This window comes from Mirounga leonina, unplaced genomic scaffold (genome assembly GCF_011800145.1).
Source record: "Mirounga leonina isolate KUSES-001 unplaced genomic scaffold, KU_Mleo_1.0 Mir_126, whole genome shotgun sequence".
Taxonomy (NCBI): domain Eukaryota; kingdom Metazoa; phylum Chordata; class Mammalia; order Carnivora; family Phocidae; genus Mirounga; species Mirounga leonina.
Window position 1 is genome coordinate 13,498,540 of NW_023270314.1, and position 22,313 is coordinate 13,520,852.

The window sequence follows — 22,313 nt, forward strand, 5'->3', positions numbered from 1 at the left end:
TGTCACTTTTCAGGCCTGCCTGCGGCAGTTTTTCCTATGTGTCCTCATCATTGGTTCCAAGCGGACTTGCACAAAGCCATACCTCTCTTTGCTCAGGCCTTTGATGTATATTGTGTCCCAGAATGGATGCATGACTCTGCCCAGAAATTGCCTGCCCATCACCTTCTGCTGTGCACTGCAAAATTAACTGTAGCCTCCATCATTCATAAACAACATGCTCCCCATGTTATATATCTCTGAACATTGTTTATTGAAATGAGGGCAGCCTATTATCACCGAGTTGTTTGATTATTGCCTTGTGCTTGCATTCAATATTCATTTATGCATTCATTTATTCAACAAAGTGTAATGGAGTACTTCATAGGTATTCGGGACTATTAAGATCCTGGAGGTACAATTTATAGGATTGGGTCTTTCCTGACCAACAGCTCTGTGTGAATTATAGAGTTATGGAAAGCAGAGGCGCTTTGAGCCAGAAAAGTTGGGTTTGTATCCTGGCTCTGTCTCCAACCAGCTGTGAAGGGGTTTACCTGCAGTTCTTTAGTTTTTTTCATAGGTAGAATGGGCAAACAATATCTATGTTCTAATGTTGTTGTTTGGATTGAATGATACAATTTTCAAAGCATCACTGAATGGTGGATTAGAGAAGGGAAGGTGAGGGCATGCCAACATCCCAGGGTTTTCTCTGTTTCAGTTAGAAACACACCTTTTCCCTTTCAAGGAAATGAAAAGCAGCTACTGAGCAGCGCTGAAGACAAGGAAAGTGGTCCCAATGCCAGACCCCAAGCCAGCACCGGGAGGAAACACAGTCTTATTCCTTCCACATCCTTCCCCACATCAGACCCCAGGCCCAGAGCTAGCAGCAATGGCTTGCACTTGACAGTGACCGTGATTGAGAGAAGCATCAAAGACAAGCAGTGAGAGTTGCCCGCAGCATCAGCACTGCTGACAACACCCAAGAAGTGAAGATTCTGAAGACAGAGCAGTATTCCTCAGATCCCAACTTCTAGCACTCAGCGCAGTGAGCATGAGCAAGACCTTAACGTCAGCTCTTGGCTGCGGCAGGTGGAGCCGTTGACCTGGTTTCTGGTTCAGAAGGAAACAAAGGGGTCTAGGATTAGGGGTACAGGAGGATAGCTGGAGGCCAGAAGGATTCTTTGGGCATTGTCAGGAACTATTAGTTGCACTAAATTTTTACATTTCCGATAACCACACCCCACTGTCTTTCCCCAGTTTTGTGGCTTGAGGAGATGCCTGCTCCCATGTGCAGAACCGCGATCCTAATGTAATGAGTGCTTGCTTTCTACATGCCAGACACCTTACTAGATTTTATATATATGTTCCATCTGCACAACTCTTTAAGGTGAGTGTTATGCCCATTTTACAGATGAGAAATCCAAGTTCAGAGAGAAGATAAGCCCCTTTTCCATGATCACACATGGGAGATGTCGGATTTCTACCTGGGAGTCTGACTCCCACAGCCAGGTTGCTTCTAGCTCCCACATTGTAGGTGCTCGGCTTTTATGGCATGAATTTTGAATGAATCTTGGGCCTGCCTCCCTCTTCACAGTGCCCAAGAGATTCAAATATGAGCACTTAAAATTTTCATGGCTATTACTTACTTCATCATCTCCCGAGGAGGGCCATGGAACTGTGGACCGTACCGTGGAGAATTGTTCGAAGTGCTGCTCCATGACCTTGCTCTACTTCAGCTAAGTCCTCTCTCTCTCTCTCTCTCTGTGTGTGTGTGTGTGTGTACTGTCACCTGACCTAACATTGCACAGAGGGGACTGGGATTTCACAATCACAAGTAGAAACGGCAATATTCCTCTCCAGTATCTTTATCCCCTCACTTCTTCCAAGCAAATTTTCCTGAGTGAAGCCGTTCATTTTAATCACTCTGTGGAATGCTTTATTTTAATTCGTTCTCCTTGTTTCATTCTGCTTCATATTTTTAAACATACGGTGACTCCCAAACTAGATTCAACAGCTCTAGAAATAAAAGCCGTTTTTCTGGTTTGTTGGTATCCACACTGAATTCTGTAGGTGCTCATTAAATATCAGCACTTTTGGGGTACTGTGCGCAGGTCCAGGGTGGCAGTGGGAGATGGAGGGGAGCAGGCAGCGAGAGGAGATGGGATTTTTGAATAAAAGCCACTTACATACATTACCTGTATCTCCCCAGGTCCCACCAGGGGAGATACAGGACCTTGGGGAGTCTAGCAAGGCGACAGGATCAAGAGATTTTTACCCAAAGAGTATCTGTCTGGTCAGTCCAGGTGACTCCTAGGAAGCTCCAACCCCGTCCCAGGCCTGCTGGAGGGGACAAGGAAATCCTTAGAGGTTGTGTCACTTCGTGGACTCCCGGGTTTAGTCCTCCTGGCTGGGACACAGGAGACTCTGCCCTCCTCTTCCCCAGCAGTATTCACTTAGGTGTCAGGTTGTCACGCCCCTACCAGGCAACCCGGTGGCCGTGGTCCTTGCTCTTTCACTCAGACAACATGGCCAAGGGGATCCCAGGTGGCTGATCTGAAGGGCATTCCCAGCACATAAGCGCTGCAACCCATGCCAACCACCTTCCGGCTAAACTGAGGAATTCACCGCCCCCTTCACCTGGGCTACCGCTCTTACAGGTCACAGAGCCCTGCTGCCCGACCTGTAGGTTACAATGAGGCCGGTGACCCGATTCTCAGCAGACGCTCTTCCTCCTGGGACGTGGGTACTGGTCTCCGGGTGCAACAAGGGCCAGAGGGAAATAGGAGCCACATAAACCTCATAAACCTCAGACTGCTCCTCCCCTCTGACAATGACCCATTGTCCTTGGGCTGAGCTTGCACACCTCTATCTTCTTCGGGTGAAATCATTCCCACAAGGCTCCGTGGTTCCTCTTGTAAATAACTCCTTGGCAGGCAGGACTGCCCTGCTGATCCTCCAGGCCTGTTTGTGGAATAGCAGGATTTGCAGTGGCTTCCCAGACCCTAAGTCTCACTCTGGAACTCTGCTAGACATCGGCTGCCTTTGGCCATTTTGAACCATGAAGTCTAAAGATTTCTGTCTGCCCACGGGTGCTGTTTTCTCCTCACCCCCTTTGCCCACGTGAGAATTATAAGTGGGTTTGGAATCTTTTCAGGTTCTATCCTAGGACTCCTGTTTAGAAAACGATTTCAATCCTAAATTTCTATTTTAAAAAGTCGTCCTTAAATGATTTAAACAACTAATTCTTGATATTAAGTTCACTGGACTTGTTTGTTTTATCCTAAATACATGTGAAATTAGATATTAGTAAGGATTGTGCCATCTATGAAAAAAAGTTCCTGAAAACTGGAAACTTGGCAGTCACGCAGGAGGGAGTACAAGTAAGCCTTTTTTTTTTTTTCTTTTGGAATAGGGTCTAAACCCTGCAGTTTTCAAAAGTCTACTGAAAGGGATTAATGGTATTCCCATTAAGGCCAAGATGAAAATTGGAGAAGCATAATTATCTTTGAGAATTTTTAAAAAGCCGCCACACTAGGAATATTCCCAAAAGAAAAACTAAATTTCAATTGCTTCTCCTATAACTGTAATATTCCTTCCCACACTTCCCCCCCAAAAATGAGAAAACTTATTTAGAATTGTGTTTAATTGATTAAACCACAATCATAATACACAAAATAATCACAAACACACCCACAAAAAACCTTTTTTCCTCCTCCCCCTCCTCCTCCTCCTCCTTCTTCTTCAGTTTGGGCATACTGAGGAGTTAACTTCAATTTTTTGAAATATTTAAATTATGTGACTGGAATCTTGAATGTATAATCTTAGTTGTTATAATGTGGCTAATCTTGGTTAAGCGTGTAATGTGTTGCTTAGAAAAAGACAACTTAATCTTCTTATTTCTTATCCCCAAGGAGAAGTTTATGCATATGTAATCAGAATAATCCTGACTAATAATTAAACTAAGGGTCTTCAAGCTTCATGATATTGTGAACTTGTCCTAAATTATTTCACTGTCTCCAGCAGTTTTAATTTGGAACTTGTCTGTATGAAGTAAGTGCATAGAAGTGAATTGTGGTATTTTGCCTAAGTTTTTTTCTCTCACTCATTGTTACTGAACTAAATGAAACAAAGAGAAAAATATACAGGTGATGTGTTTCAGTAGCTCAGTAAAGATAATCCTGTTGGACAGTAAAAAAGGGTAAATGCCACATGGCTGTAAACTCTGGTGGCTTGGTAAACCCGTAGAAAACGGGCAAATGAAGGTCATTCTCTCAGAGAGAGACCAAGAGATACAGGCATGCTGGTAACAGCCGATTGACACCGGACCTGAGGCTGGTGGGTAGACTGTTGCTACAGTAAATAATTATTTTTAAATAATTTATGCAAATTCAACCATGCTTGCTTAGAAGAGAGAGACGTGAAAATAGGAGTTGTCTGCTGTCCCCTCAGTGATCATCCTCCCCAGAGTGAGACAAGAGACATGAACCTGCCATGACGTAGTGTACTCCGTTCCCGTGCTCTTCTCACCATGTTTAAATATTTCAGGTGGCTCCAGGATGCAAATCAATCATTTTATCTGCGGCTCAACTAAAGAAACAGAAATCTACTCAAATGCCAGAAGAAAACCTGGCCGTGCCAAGTTCATGAGAGATGGTCTGCTGGTCTCCAGCCGGCACTTAGCAGAGGCATTTTCAAGGATAATTTTCAACATTCCCATTAGGTCTTGAGCTGATTTCAGAAAGCCACCTCTGAGTAATTCGCTATTCCGCCATACAATCATCTCATTGCTATTTACCTCCATCCCTGCTCCCATCACTTCTAAGGGAAACCCTGTGATTTCTCTTCTCTGTTCCAGATACACTTGTTTTAAAATATGAGGCTAAGTTGGAGGGAGGGAGGAAGTGGAATGTGATTTGTCTCCAGAACTCTCCTCAGCCAGGCCTTGCTTCGGCAATGCCATCCAAACCTGGGCCCTGGTTTACGATATCTATGCGCTCTATTCTTCGTGGTCCTGCTGAATTTCATCTAATGGAAACTCTGAGTCCAACTTCTCCAGCCTGAGATTCTGGTGTCACTTTTGCTGTGAGTCCTGCCCTCAGCAAGCTATTTAAAATGTGGATATTGGGGCGCCTGGGTGGCTCAGTTGGTTAAGTGTCTGCCTTTGGCTCTGGTCATGATCCCAGGGTCCTGGGATGGAGCCCCGTGTCAGGCTCCCTACTCAGTGGGGAGTCTGCTTCTCTCTCTGCCTCCCAACCCTCCTCACTGATGCACGCGCTCTCTCTCTCAAATAAATAAATAAAATATTTTCAAAAAATGAAATGGGGATGTCACTTGTCAACATTCCCAGTGCCTCTTGCCTTACTGTCCTTTTTCCTTTTTTCTCATGGCACTATCACCTTCTCACTTTTTTATTCTGGCTATTTTATTCCAACTTTTACTCTGATGCTCTGACTCTCTTAGCATCTTATTGTTTGTTGCCTGCCTCCCCGCTCCCCCCACCACCCCCACCACTAGGAGCAAACTCCTTAAGGCGGGGATCTTCCTCAGTCTGTCCATTGATGCATCTCAATCACATAGAACAGCGCCTGGCCCACAGTGTTTAATGAATATGCTGAATGAATATGTGAGGATTCTACTCTCAATTCCCTGGGCAGAAATAGTTGGAGGGGTAGTTATTGGCTTAATGCAGGTCTTACATCTGTGCTCTGCTAAATTCTTTAACTTTATCACCATAAAAACAGGCCACTGGTAATTAACAAAATTTCCAGAAGTTGCTCATCAGTTACTACCTGCATGGGAAGCGAGGTACAATGTCCAAAACAGTTGACCATTTTTATAATAGATCAAAATCCATTACTGCAAATATATTTGGAACAGAAATTCGTATGACAGAAAGTCTAAATCTAGCCAGTGGCCCATTTATTTTAAATTAGGTTCTTATCCACAAAATCCTACTACAGTAAAGTGATTTAAAGAGATTTTTCATCTTCCCTTCAATGTAACTTAACCTGGGTATTAAGAAGACTTCAATTAAATAGTTTGATGAGGAATCTACATTTTATAGACCATAAGAGTCATTTAAAACAAATGGCACTAAGAGAGGGAGGCAAACCAGAGATTCTTAACTATAGAGAACAAACTGAGGGTTGATGGAGGGAGGGGGGCTCGGGGGATGGGTGAAATGAGGTCTGGGGATTAAGGAGGGCACTTGTGATGAGCACTGGGTGTTGTATGTAAGTGACACATCACTATATTGTACACCTGAAACTAATATACTGTATGTTAACTAACTGGAATTTAAATAAAAACTTGAAACCAAAAAAATTAAACAAATGGCACTTCTTAAACTCTGCTGTTATGAAACTCTCAACCATGCTGTCTCTTTCTGAAGTGTTTTTAGTACTAACATAGGCAAGACTTAAATGTTTGCCTCAATTTTCACCTGCCTGTGCCCCCAAAGGGTACAAATATTTCTAAAGACTTGAAGAGTTACTTAAACATCAATCCACATTTTTCTTAACATCATTAAAACATACCACTGCCTGCTCACTCTAGGTCTAACCATGACCTATCTGATGGAATTAAACGGTAAATCAATGAGGTGCCATTTCAGCATTGCTGGTCACAATTTTCTCTTTTTATTAAAAGTTGAGTTTGTCTCGACTCTCATTTTTTTATGTCCAGCCATTATAATTTATACAGATGATTTGAGCCACAAATGTGCAGAGACCATATTTTCTGAAACAAAAACATGCCGTAGCAGTTTGGAGAATCAAATACACATTGATTAGTATTCTGGATTTACCCTGCCCAGGCTGGGCCTGACCCTAGGCATGTTCTCTCTCTATCGTGAGACACTTTCTTCATCCATAAAATGAGTCTACTCACATCCACTTTGTAGTATTACTGAGGTTAAACTTCCAGTAGTGTCTGGACATGGAGGTTATGTGCCATGAATTATAATCATAATCATTAATTTGTCCAACTTGACCATCTATTTGAGAAATTTTACAAAGGCACAAAACATCAATCTCTTTTAAGTATGTTTAACCAATTGTTTTCATTGAAAACATTACACGGAGTCAGTGTTATCCTAAAAATCCAGGTCATAGAATCACTGTCTTTACCGGTCCTGATTCTTGCCCAAGACCCTGGAAGTTATCTCAGCGTTTTAGGAGGCCCAGAGATCACTATTTGTCTTTGTTTAAGCAAAGGGACATACATATGGACCAGTTCCTCACAGTTATGCATTGAATTATGTCCCCCGTAAAGATGTTCGAGTTCTAAACCCCAGTACCTGTGAATGAGACCTTATTTGGAAACGGAGCCTTTGCAGACAATCAAGTGAAGATGCGGTCATTAGGATAGGCCTCATTCAATACAACTGTGTCCTTATAGAAAGGGGAAATTTGACACAGGGACAGAGGCCCACAGGGAGAACGCCATGTGAAGATGAAGGCAGAGAGCAGGGTCATGCTTCTACAAGCCAAGGAACGCCAGATACTGCCAGCGAAATGCCAGAAGCCAGGGGAGAGGCCTGAAACAGTGTCTCCCTCACAGCCCAGAAAGAACAACTCTGCTGACAGCCTCCAGAACCATGAGATACTAAATTTCTGTTTTTGAAGTCACAGGTTTGTGATACTTTGTAACGGCAGCCCCAGCAAGCTAATCTAGTCCCCCAGATCACCCAGTAGCTGTGGAGGAAGAGGGAAGTAGCTCGGGCGCCATGCTCTGCATTGTTGCTACAGCGATGCGCTCACCTGCTCGTTCTGGGAGGGAGAGCGGACAATCGGGTATATATTTCATCTGGCAATTTACATTGACCTCCTTGCCTGGCCTCCGGCTGGAGAGGAAAAGAAGTTAGGTTGAAAACCAGCGAGATTGTTGTAAAGTTGCCAAGAAGAGGGTGGAGGCACAGAGGTCTTAAAGTTCTCTCCTGGCCTCAGCTTCAGGCAGAGAAATCTTGCCACCATGAAGGCGAGGGATTTATTTTTTCTCTTTGCCAAAAGAAAGAAAGCTTTGAACATTCCCCCTTTCCACGAGCAGGTGTAAACTGAGCTGCAGCAGCAACAGCTGAGGGATTGCTGCAGGGCCATCCCTTATAGGCCAGTCTTAGCCTTTAAAGCACCAGGAGGCCTAGAAGGAGATTCCACACTGCCCGTTTCCCCCCCACCCCATTCAGGGCCCTTCTGTGGCTAATGCGCCTAGCAGAATCCTCAGCTGTTGGTGCTTATTCTTAATCAACCAAAGTAGTGTTGGAAAGCGCCCATCTGCCACGCGTGCACATGCACACACGCACACCCACACGCACACACACACTTGGGATCTCTAAACAATGTAGTTTCTAGTAGTTACTGTGTATCAACTACCTGCCAAGACTGTGCTAAGCATTTTGCACGCATTACTTAGCAAACATTCATTCAATAGTGACTAAGAGACTACTATGTGCCAATCAGCACACTGGGTGCAGGAGATAAAATGATGAATAAGATTCAATCCCTGCCTATGGCAGACACTATTTTTTGCTTACCAAATATACACTACACCTTTCTGCCCCAATTTAGGTTATGCAAAACCTTGCTCTCCCAGCCTCCCTTGCAGTTTAGCATTCTAAGCACCCAGTTATGACCAAGGTCAAGAATGGGAAGGTTGCTTTCCCACTAAAATGAGACAGATGTGATTATCTTCATCTCTTTCCCTTTCTTCCAGCCTTGATTTGGATGTGATGGTTGGAGTTGCAACAACCATTTTGAACCCATGGAGTAAAGACTAAAAAAGTCAGAGATGTCCTGATATTGTTGAGCCTCTGGAACATTATCAGCAGCCACTACCTCTGTACTTCTTTTTGGACAAAGAAGGTCAGTCCCTATTTGTTTAAGCCACTGTTAGGTTTTCTGTTACTTGTTGCTGAACGTACTCCAAAAGAGATACAACTTCCTTGATGAAGTTTATGCTCTATCTGGGGAGACAGACATAACCAATCTACATCACAACAATTATTTAATTGGCATTGTGACAAATGCTATGAAGGAGAGTTATAGGGCACTAGGAGCATGTATAACAGGTCTGTCCATTTCCAGAGTCCATGTTGTCTGGGAACAGAACTGGGTATATTGTAGATTCTGCTGCTTACTAGCTATATAACTTTGGGCAAGTTACTAAACCTTCCTAAACCACAGTTCCTTCTGTAATCTGTGAAATGGTGACCATAATATTCTCTCATAGGTTTGCTGTGAGGATGAAATAATAAAATGCACATAAGCTGGTTTGTAAGTTCCTGACCCAAAGTAAGCATAATTATTAGTATAAGTAATCATTATTATATTATGTTATGTTATTGTATATCACATGCATGTTAATACTACATATGTATATTAAATATGATTGTGGTAGGCAGAATTTTAAAATGCCCTACTCCTTGATGTACAAGCCCTATAACAGTCCCCTCCCGAGTTTGGACAGAACTTGTGAATTTGATGATGTATCATTCCTGTAATTATATTATCTAATATGGCCTTGATAACTGAAGGTTATCAGGGTGGGCCTGACCTAATCAGGCAAGCCCTCCTGTAGCCGAGTTTTCTCCAGATGGCAGACGTCTGAGCAAGAAGTCAGAGAGATGTGCTCCCTATGGCCTGAAAGCAGCATGACAATTATGCTATAAACTACCTATGGGGGTCACGTGGCAAGGAACTGGAGCCAGCCTCCAGGAAGTGAGGGGGTCACTGGCCTCCAGCCAGCAAGAAAACAGGGACTTCAGTCTCTAGCAGAAAGGAAATGCACTCTGTCAACAACACAAGAGCTTGGAAGAGGACCCTGAAGCTTCGATGAGATAGCAACCCCAGCCAACACCTTCATTTCAGCCTGGAGAGATCCTGAGCAGAGACCCTACCTAAGCATGACCTAAAGACCTGTGACAGAATACATTTCTCTTGTTTTATGGCACTAAGTTTATGGCAATTTGTTATGTAGCTATAGAAAATGAATATAAATATACATATATTTTCTAGAAGGATGTATTGTGTAATATATTGCATCAGGATAAAGTGTCAGAGGCCTTTTCAAAGAGATCCAAAAAAACAGAGGATTCGAGAACATAGGAGTTTGTTGCTCTCACACACGGCAGTCGTGAGTGAGCAGTGCAGGTCCTGGGGGGCTCTGCTCTGCACCCGCCTCCAGGTGCTCGTGTTTCTCTCAACCTGTCCGCCTGGCAATCCCCAGAAAGAGCCCGGTCCTCATCAGCAGGGTCAGAAGTAAGTCCTGGGCACATGGGGAAGTGTACGAGAGACCGGGTTGAGAGCATCGATTTCCTTTTGAGCAAATGATGCGGTGCCAGAGGCATCACTCATGCTCCCATTCCATTTTTGAGAATTTAGTCCTGTGGCCACACCTCGTCTCAAAGGAGATCGGGAAATGCAATCTCGGGGTTCAATGGGGCTATGCCCAGAAGAAGAGGAGAGTGGATTTTGGTCAGCAATGAATAGTATTCACCACAAATATGATAAAATAATAGCAATCAGTACAATAGACTGCCAAATTCCTCTCAAGCCTTGCTCCTGCTGGGCACTTTGTTTGGATTACTTCAGAGAGAGCCAAATTTGATTGCAGAGGAGATATCTCCCAGTTTTGTAATGCTGAGTCACTCATTCATGTGGCAATGTTGACCCCTGCCTGGAATAACAGTAGCTGAACGTTGACAATGACCATACTGCTCACCTCTCATTGTAGCAATTCATAATCAAATGTACTTTTCTTGGTGCTTTGCAAACTGACACAGACATGTTCCAATCAATAGGCTTTATCTACCTACCCATCCTCATCTGTGACATGGTGCTGGGGGGGGTGATGATTAAAGAGCAGAATGCATATACCCCCTGCTATAGCCTGGCATTTCCCTGCCCCTCATCTTCCCCCCTCCCCGCCCTTTAGAGGATTATAGGAAGAGGAATTATACAAGATTTGGGCCATTTTGCCATGATTTAGTCAACGGGCTAAGAGGGTGTGCACTGCTGGACAGTTTTTCACTTGTGGCAAGAAAGACCATGTAGGCAGCTTCAGATTTTCTTTGAGGATTAGGCTATCAAAATTCCCCTTTCCTGAGACTCCCCCAGGCACTGCAAGAGAATGCATGTTTTGCAAGGAGATGGAGAGAGTAAATTTTATTTGGTTGACTGGATAGTCACCCAATAAATGTTAATGATATCAGTCATAGTATATATACCAATGTCATCCATTTTAAAGGAAAGGGGAAATTGTCTCACAGATTTTCAGAATTCCTATCACAGAATCTTATTAATGGTTGATTTCCTTTTTTCTGAAGCTGGAGCTTGGCTTTGGAGTTATTTTTCAAAATACCGTGTATTTTGCTAACCGTATAGAGCTCCCTGTGTTATTTCATCCATAAAACTTGTTTCTAATGCTTTTTTTCTCTGAGCTCTAAGTTGATGACACCAGGCCTTTAGGAAAGGTTGGTCTTCTGATAGGATTGTTACCAGCTAGCAAAAGTTCTAGAATTCCGATAACATCTTTTATAAAGGAACTCAAAGCATTTCCCCAAATGATAAGCCCCTTCTCTTATTCTTTTCTATGCTCCCACAGCAAAAAGGCCATTTAGGTATTAGCAACATTTTTTTTTAAAGATTTTTTGTATTTATTTGAGAGCAAGAACAAGAGCAAGGGGGAGGGTTAGAGAGAGAGGGAGAAGCAGACTTCCTCCTGAGCAGTGTGCCAAAGTGGGGCTCGATCCCAGGACCCCAGGATCATGACCTGAGCTGAAGGCAGACATTTAACTGACTGAGACACCCAGGCACCCCTTTAGCAACATTTAATCTTTTTTTTTTTCTTCCAAGAATATTTCTTAAGCAGCAGAATCTATTTTATTTCAAGTTAACTCATCCCAATTAATGGTCCAGGTCTCCATACACTAAATTCAATCCATGCAGAGGCAGAAAGCTGGACACTGTAATTCCCGACTAGGGCAGTCTCATATACGAAGGGAGATCATGAACCTATGGGATAACTCAAGGTATGGTGAATCTACTGACCAGAAAACCTAAGAAGGGGGCTGTCTAGGGCAGGATAAAGAAGAAGGAAGGAGTCTGACTCCTACTCCCATTTCTTTCCCAACATTTCTCAATTCCAAGGGCAAGGGATGGACCTGCACTTTATTAAAATAATAGGCAATCATCCAGGTGAGGATATGGCTGCCAGCACTGTTAGGTCTGTACTTGACCAGACACACACACACCAAAGAAATGACTTTCTCTTCCAAGTTCCTGCAAACACAAGTTGTAGGTCCTTAGCAAGACAAAGAAGGAGTATTCATTCCCATTATGGTTTGGGATTTCATCCAGCCCTGATGAGTTACTGAGGCAGGTCTGATGGAGAACTGACAAACTAACAATAACTTGAATTAGCCTGGCCATTTGCAGTCACATTTCACATCTTTTATCGCAGCTGCTCTTTTCAGCAGCTCACGGGAGTAATAATAAACGGAGCTCTGTAACTGAGCATTTACTGTGTGCCAAGCGTATATATCCTCACTCATGGACTCTTCATGACACTCCTCAGAGTTAGGTCCTATCATTAGTCCCATTTTACAGATGTGGCTTGGAGAGGTTGAGATTCCCAAGTTCACCCTTTGGTAAGCGACAGGATCAGCTCTGTGAACCTAGACAGTCGGTCTCCAAGGCTCAGATGCTAAACCACTTGCACCATCACATTGGTTTTTAGAGAAAATAAGCGACCAGTAACCAGCAGCATTGGAACTAAGACCCGTTTGATCTCCTTCTTTCTTATTTCAGCATTCTACTGGTTTGGGGGCCTCCGAGGTTTGTCCTCTAGATAATCATCACTTAGAGCCACTGTGGCTGTGTTTCCCCCGCTGTGGTTACTCAAGAATCAACCTTTTTTCTAAGATCAAGCTCAGGATTTGAAACCTTTAATTTCTTTCCAGCTGACATTTTACCATTTCATAGTTCCCAAGCCTCTTGGAGCTTGTAAAGGAGTGATTTCAGATGTCCAGTCCCCGTAGCTCTGAGAACAATTCATTTTAATGTTGGGATATTGCCCAGAATTCAAGAAAATGAGCATGATCCTTCCAGTCTGGCTTTTCATTCCACCTATTGTCTAAAACTCTGTCTACAGGCGTAAACTACTAGGTTAGAGATGGGGAAAGAATTTTAGTGTTCCAGATGATAGTCTTTACCTGGTTTTACCTGTTTTTTGTGTGTGTGTCAGGAAAACAAGAAGCTCAGATAATTGATGAATTTCTTTATTCATTTGGATATTTTGGGGTCATGTAAACAATGGAAAAAATACGTTCCTTAAGGTTTTATCACCAATCTAATCATAATAGAAAGTTGTTCAGCAGATCTAAAATAAGTCCCGTGAGTCTAGGAAAAAGAAAAGTTTTAATTATTTGTGCCAGAAAATGGCTTTAGAAGATTAATGTTAGGGAAGGTTCTATAATGGTCTTCTGGTAACCCAAAAGGATTTATAAAACAGAGAAAACAAACACAGTAGGAATGTCTTCAGTGACTTGGCTGAAATGAACAAAATTACAGCATTCTCCTGGAGACTTGGTCTTGATTGGATGGCTATTGATCAAAGAGGATCTTGAAAAAGTGTTAAAGGGGCTCCTGAGTTAAACATTTATCTTCCCTGTTCCTTAAATCCTGTATCTTTACAATTGATGCCTTTAAAAAAATCAGCCAAAATTTAGAGCTGTCAACAGCTAACCTAGTAAGGCATTTAAAATTAAATATAATAATGAAGTTCTATTCTATTAAACATTAGTCAAATGATCCTTTTTAAAATAAGCATAAAAGCTCATGACTCAAAGTCAATAACAATTCTGGAGACTGTTCTTGTGAAGAATAGAGCTATTTCTTTACAGTGTCAAAGTAGAACATTATTTGCAAATTTAGTTAAATTTAATTAAGGGGTACCTGGGTAGCTCAGTCGGATAAGCATCCGACTCTTGGTTTCAGCTCAGGTCATGAACTCGGGGTCAATGGGTTTGAGCACCACATCTGGCTCCATGCTCAGTGGGGAGTCTGCTTGAGATTCTCTCTCTCTCCCCCTAGGCCTTTACCCCTCCCCACCACATACTCTGTCTCTGTCTCTCTCTCTCTGTCAAATAAATAAATAAATAAAATCTTTTAAAAATTTTTCATTAAAATTATCTGTGAAAGATTTGACCATTTCCAACATACTTGATATAAATGAGATGGAAAGAAGAAAGGAGTTAACATTTAGTGAGCAATAGCTATATATTGAGGAAGAATATTAAAAAGGATAAAGATCTTTATGATACATGAGCAAAAAATTTTGCCATCTATTCTCTTCTCCCATTATCTGCCACCATCTTCGCATACCACAGCCTATGCAGAGCAGAGCCATTCCTCAACCTGGACTTCTCATTTAAGGATTACAATGTATGAGGGAAGTAAACACCTCACACATCATATTTCTCTAATCCTCTGTATTTTTGTTTTTTTGTTTTGTTTTAAGATTTCATCGTTAAGTGATCTCTATATCCAATGTGGGTCTTGAACTCAGAACCCTGAGATCAAGAGTTGTGCCCTCCACTGACTGAGCCAGCCAGGTGCCCCTAACCCTCTGTATTTTTGGATCTCCTTGAAAAAGCATCTTAGACTTTACCTGATACAATGCTCTAGCTAATTGCTTTAGAATGATATCCTTGCCCTGCCCAAATGAATCAACCTTTTGGTTTGTATCACTTAGGTTACTTGTTTCATGGAGGTTACCATGCCCAATCTATTGGTAGTGTTGAAAATCGTGAAATAGAAAAAGACCTAAATCTTTTGGACAAGATGACACTGGCAGGAAACTCCCTTCCAGCTCCTTTACTTCTGTGATGATAGGACGGGCTGCTACTGGGAAGACACTGGGCAAGGTATCGTAATATTTTGACTCATGAAATTTTCACAAAACCAACTCTTTCCCAAACAAGTTTGGACAGGTTGAGTATGTGACTTTCTTGGTGTGGGGCAGCCACATGTTAATAAAACTTCCCAAGATTCTGCTATCCCACCGTCTGTCTGGTTTCCATTTATTCCAGGACCCCTGAATGGGTCAAAAACAGTTTTAAAAGGGAAAGTGGGGCTCTTGGCTACTTTAATATTATATTTTATGGTCCATTTTAAATTTCATTCTCACCACAATCCTTCAAAATAGATAATACTCTGCTCATCCTCCAGGTGATAAAACAAGCCCTAAAGGACAAGAAACTTGCCAGAGGCTAGTGAGCTGGAAAGAAAGAAAACCAGGATTCGATCCAGGTGGGTTTGCCTCTAGCATCCCAAGTTTTCTCACCAACTCTTCCGTCTTCCTCCTTTTGTGTCCTGTTGGCTCTCTCCTTTTCTGCTGCCTAAGCTGGGGGCTGGCATCTAACAAGGGGTTGGGAGGGATGTCAAGATCATAACAACACCTAGTGGCTAGAACAGAGCCGCTTGTTAGAGGCTTCTCCCATATGTTCAGGTTGTTCAATGAGCTGAGAGGCAGAGTGTGCAATGGGTAAACAACTGGTCTTGAACTCAGACCAGGGTTCAAGTTCCTTCTCCGCTATTACTGAATGATATCTCCTACTGGAATCAGTTACATGTGACACTAGACTCCTGGGAGACCACATAATCAATGGGCCACAGCCTCTCCACCAAATCTACTGTCCCTCTGAAGGATGTGTTCCTGACTCCTGGTCTCACTCTAATTCAACCTTAAGGAGGAGCCTCTCCTGCTTACTACGTTGGTAACCAGTGGGCTCCGATGCCTCTTTCCTAGTCCTTCCAGGCCTGAGAAGTCTTTGTGGTGGCACCTTACACCCAAACTCTCTTGTTTTCAGCCTTTAAGTTTTAGCCAGAATTAGAATTGGACTTGTCGTGGCTTGAACTTCTGGATTTGGACTGTAGATTCCTCCCTAGGACTATCCCAGCCCTTTATTCTCGGTTTTCTCTAACCCTGCTACTTTAGCAGCAGCTTTCTCTCTCCTCCCAGCTCCAGCAAGGAACTACCAGCTACATGGCTGTGGTTCCCCAGATCATTTCTGAGGTAGCCCCTGGATACACACTGGGTTGCACTTGGCATTTAAGGGGACTTGCACTCACCTGGGATTTGCACAATTTGCCTTCAGCCTGAATCACCACATTCTTTTCTACCGGGGTGAGGACAAAGCAGAGATTCTCCAAAATTAACAGATAAACCTGCTACTTCCCTAGTGAACACCTTTCTTTCCACCCACCAGTCACTCAATGTCTACATTTTAACAGACAGTATCATATTTTCTGAAGCTTTTTTGAGGAAAAGGAGAAGAAAGTGGGTTGAGAGTATCACTATACTCCTACAGAATAGATTCCATTTGATAGGCCATGATTTCTAGAAAAAGCTTCTCTCTTGACACTAGAGTTCCTATTGCATCTGCAGAGAAATGTATTATTTGCTGAATCTTTTAAAATTTTTTTATTATGAAAAACTTTAAGCATATACCAAAGCGTATAAAAGTAGTATGATGAACTACCATCACCAGTTTCAATACTTGTCAATTCATGGCCAGTCTCCTTTCATCTTTACCCTAGCCACATCTTCCACCCCCTGAATTATTTTTATACAAATCCAAGAGTTTGTATCACTCTCTCTATGAATGTTTTATAATATATCTTTTAAAGAGAAGGATTCTTCTGAGAAAAATAACGAAAATACTATTATTTTATCTAAAAGTTAATAATAGTTCTCTAATATTGTCAAATACCCAGTCTTCGGATTTATTCCTCTGATTGTTTCCTAAGAGACCATTTGTTTACAATTGCTTTGCTTTGTTCAAATCAGGAGCCAACATGTATACATTACATGTTAATATGTCTATCAAGTGTTTTGTAATGTATGTGGCTCCTTTCCTTTTTTGTTTTTCTTGCAATTTATTGAAGAAAGCAGACAATTTTCCCTGTAGAATTTTTTACATTCTGGATTTTACTGATTGCCTTTGTGTGATATCCTGTCTCCTGTGTTTCCTATAAAATTGGCAGTTAGATCTAGAGGCCTTGATAAGAATCTCTTCCGGTTTTTTACAAGAATACTTTATAGTTAGTGTTGTGTGTGTGTGTGTATGCGTACTCTTAGTTTATTAATCCTCTCCTGAAAAATCTGCACAATCACCATAAAGTTACGGCAGACCCTTTACTCCTTCTGTTCTCCAATGCCCAGCTCACTTTTTGCAAGCACTGACATTGGCTTTTGCAGTCCCCCTGACTTTCTTCATTTGTTCTTGTGTTCCTTTCACTGTTTTCTTGAGGTCTTTCTCTTCTCATACCTATGTTTGTGTTCATTTTTCTTTACGTTATCCAAGGAATCATAAATCATGCCAAAGCCAGTTGTCTCGCCACCACCAAAATGTGTTCTGAATCCAAATAGCAAGATGACATCTGGTGTGGTCTTGTCCATTTTGGCTAGTTTTTCCCGAATTTCTGTCTTAGGTACTGTTGCCCTTCCAGGGTGAAGAACATCAAAGACCATTTGTTTCTGCTGAATAGTCGGTTGGTCATGAACTTCCTGGTCTGGGTAGTTGCTGTGTCATTCATGATGGTGGCCACACTTCAAGCAGCCAGGGAGGAAGAGAGCTGTATATATATATATATATATATTTGTGTCATCTGAGGAGGCACAGAATGTGGTTGTTTCCCTTTTTGTAATGTTAACCTCGACCAGTGGGTTTTGGTATTGTCAACTTGATCCAATCTTTATAAAGTTCCCCATTAATTTTTCACTTAATGGTTTAGAAGCTATTGATGGTCATTGCCCAGATTCTTTATTTTATTAGGGATTGCACAATGGCAATATTTGAATGCTATTGTCCTTTCTGCATTTATGAGCTGCAATGTGTTAAAACAAAACAAACAAACTCCCTCATCAACTCTTTCCATTACAGACCATGGAAAGGCAAGGACTATATGCTAATCTAAATTGGGAAACTCTGAAAGTATAAAAAGCACTGCTGGCAGAAATGTGATCAAACTATGGAAAGTGGTCAACAACAACAAAAAACCCTGAAAGAACTGAAGCAGAACAGACAGGCTGTGTAGAGCTATCCGAGGCTATAATCCTGGGACGCAGGGAGATGGGTTCAGGGAGCAGGGGAGGTCTGACAGATGAGGGGCAAACTAAAGAGAATGTAGAGCCACTGAGTCAGCCCTGGGGTGATCGCAGGGAGAGTACTTTGAAACTGGAACTAAACTGGTAGGGCTGGGAGCCAGTGAGAAAGTCTTGAGTAAACGTGGGATCAAAGGGAAGAATATGAGCCAGCAAACCCCGCAGCGAACCTTGAGAGGGAGTTTTGAATGAGAGCAAGGGGTTAAACTACAAAATTTAATTTAAGTAAAAGCAACAGTGCATCTGTACATCGACCAACCACATCCACTGTGTGAGCAAAGATGTGTTTGCTTCTGTTGTTATGCAGTCTTGCTGGGGATGTATCACACCTCAGAGATATTAAGTGGAGAGGGTAGGCAACACAAAGAGGGGGAAGGGGAAAGGGAAAGGGCCTGGGTTCAATAATATAATCTTTGGAAGAGAAAATTTTCAATGCTTCCTTTCCTTTCCAAAGACACCAGGAAAATTCTTTAGAGGTTGCTTAGCATCTATATTAATCCCAACAGAAAGCCATAGTTGACATAAATATTTTCATCTTCTGCCTTAGGCTAATACAACAGTGAATTTAACTTAACAATTATGATAAAAATTTTTACCATTAATTTTAAGGAAATTTATAATAAAATCATCAGAAATCATAGTGTAGGAAGGGATCTTAAAGGTCAGATAGTTGTAGTCCTAAATGAGAATATTAAGACAAAATTCTCATTCTATTAAAAAAACAGTTGACATTTAGATGAACTAATTCAACAGAGGGCCAAGCTCTTGCCTTCTGGGCATAGAAGAAATAACAGCTTTATGAAAGAGTTTTAATAATAAAAAGTAACAGGAAAAACAAGCACAACTCGCAACTATTGTACTTTTTTTTTGCAAGAGGTATTCTCATATTTTATGACATTGCAGATTGCCTATTTGATTTCCCTTTTAGAATCAGTTTCAAGCCAACCTGCAAAGTATTAATATTGAGTCCAGGATTTAGCATGAATACAGAAGTATTCTGAACTGAAATAGAAAATCAAACATGAATTTGGGTAAGGTCATAGCTACTTGATATTTTTCTTTTTATTAAACGTAGCTTCAATAATCTACCTTTAACTAGAAGAGAGAAATGTTATGTTTTTATTTTTTATTTATTTTTATTACTATTATTTTTTAAGTAGGCTCCACAACCAATGCGGGGTTTGACCTCACTACCCTGAGATCGAGGGTTGCATGTTCTACTGACTGAGCCAGCCAGACGGGCCCCAAACCCGGGCTTTTTGGGGTTTTTTTGAGAAATTTTATGTTTTTATTTTTTATTTTTCTTAAAGATTTATTTATTTATTTGACAGAGAGAGACACAGCGAGAGAGGGAACACAAGCAGGGGGAGTGGGAGAGGGAGAAGCAGGCTTCCCACTGAGCAGGGAGCCCAATGCGGGGCTCGATCCCAGAATCCTGGGATCATGACCTGAGCCAAAGGCAGTCGCTTAAACGACTGAGCCACCCAGGCACCCCATTTTTTAAAAAGATTTTATTTATTTGAGAGAGAGAGAGCACAAGCAGAGGGAGAAGCAGATTCCCTGCGGAGCAGGAAGCCTGACTCGGGACTTGATCCCAGGACCCTGGTGAAGCCTTAACCCTTCGGTTAAGCCAAAGGCAGACACTTAAACGACTGAGCCACCCAGGCGTCCCATGAGAAATTTTATGTTTTTAAAAGATGTTTATTTTTTGGCCATTTTTATCCGTTTTTTTTTTATTTGAAATACAATATTAAGTTCACTGAGAAAAAAAGCTTACCAGACATAGTGTATTTTCACATAAATGTGATCATTTGTAACATGTATCATGACAGAATGGTCATACCCTTAACTTCGGCCTGTTTTTCCACTTTGTAGCTGCTAAAGGAAGCAACTTTTTCAAAATTGCCTCCAAAAAAACCACACTTAATGGTTAAAAAAAAGCATAACTTTACTTTTGAAAGTACTTTCACTTTCTTAAAGAGGCAAATCCTCATTATTAATATTGAGTATTTCAGGACAAGTTCACACATGAAGTCACAGCTCACTCTTCACCAACATTCCTCCCTAGATATGCGATCTATTGTTAGAGTAAGGCTAGAGGAACATCAATAAATGCATACCTAAATCTGAAAATATGCATTTAAACATAACACGTATGAATCAAAACAATGTATTTGGGACAACCATTTTAATGGATATCTCCTAGGGCAATATTAACTCTTCATATTTTATATATGTGCGTGTGTATGTGTGTGTGTCCTCAGATGATACCAGAATAACCATTACAATATTATGGGGTATTGTTTTGAGAATATAAATGAAGAATTCTATAGCTAGCCTCAACAAAATTCTCCCCACAATAGTTTTAAAATATAATTTTAATTATGCTGTGCAGACACTTGTGAGCTTAAATGAACCAAATGTTGCTCTTGCATGTGTGTCAGACTAAGCCACAAATATTGAATGTTCTATTCAAATAGAAATAAAACATGGGACACCTGGGTGGCTCAGTCGGTTAAGTGGCTGCCTTCGGCCCAGGTCATGATCCCAGGGTCCTGGAATCGAGTCCCACATCAGGCTCTTTGCTCAGCAGGGAGCCTGCTTCTCCCTCTCTCTCCTTCTGCTTGTGCGCTCTCTGTCAAATAAATAAAATCTTAAAAAAAAAAAAAAAAGCAAATAGAAATAAAACAAGGGTGCCTGGGTTAAGCGGTTGAACGACCAACTGGTGGTTTCAACTCAGGTCATGATCTCATGGGTCGTGGGATCAAGCCCTGCCTTCACATTGGGCTTCCGGCTCAGTGGGGAGTCTGTTTCAAGATTCTCCCCCTTTGCCCCTCCCCCCACGCTAGCACACGCTCTCTCAAATAAATAAATCTCAAAATAAAACAACAAATAGAAATAAGACAGATTCTGAATGCCTCACTGTTCTTATCTTAACAGAAATCATAATATATTTTACCTACATCATGGGGCTATTAAACGCCAATAGCCAATAATTTAGAAGTAGTTTTCACATCTAAATTCATATTTGGATACGAAATCTCTTAAAGAAGATATGACATATCTGTAGAAGATATGATTACAAAATAGTTACATAAACTCCAGCCAGGCTTGAAAACATGTCTTATTATTCTAGTGGCACTTCTTCCAAAGACCCGAGTTACTCTGTAACCACTACCCACCTCCCAACACTGTTCTAACCAAAGGAGCTAGCACTCATTAGAAATTGTTTGCTCTTGGGAATGATTGTCACACTCTTGGTTAAAGTAAAAAAAAAGGTGTGTAAAAATTGACTGACCCAATTTAGATAAGAATTGATTGTTTTAAACTGCCCACCTTCTTTACTTTCGTGGAGAGAATCGAAATGTGTAGGGGTGTGTGTGTGTGTGTGTGTGTGTGTGTGTGTGTTCCTGAAAGTTTACTTTAAACTGGAGATAAGGTTAGCGATTTTATAGAAAACAGCTCTGTGTTTTTCCACGGATCAGTGATATGGTCATTTTTGACCTCTTACAGCACAGCTCAAATAATAAAAAATTCAAGTTAGACTTGCCATTCATTCTAAAGTAAAACTGACTTTCAGATCATTATCAGAAAAAAGCGCAATAAACAAACTTTTGAACCATGAAACAAATAACTCCCAGGCGATGCCTCCTAGAGTCAGGCAATTTTAGCCTTCATTTTGGAAAAAAGAAAATGTTCACATCGAAGCAAGCCTGTGTCCGCATCTCAGTTCTATCACCTCCTTTCCCTCTTCACTTTAGAAATAGTGTGACACCCCCAGGTAGTTCTAGATGCCAGTAAAGCCTAGAAGACCCCTTTCCCAATGTCTGTTGTTGTTTTACTGTAGTCATAATCACTGCTAAATAGATACTGAGTATCATTGTGTAGCAATGTTTAGTCTGAAGAATGTGTAAGGAAGAGGGGTATTGGAAATATTTTTCTGCTGCCTACTTTGTAGGAGTAGAGCATGACGTTTGGTCCAGTTGCACATTTGAACCCTGATTGGCTAGCAGAATCACCTTTCCCTATCCTGGCCATGCTTCTTGGGTCTCCATCCAGCAATGAGGATTTAGCTGATACACAAAGCATGGAAATGAGCCCACTCCTTTCAGTCTGTATTCACTGCACTATAGGGAGAGTGCTGTATAATACCCACTGCAGAGATTAGAACGGTA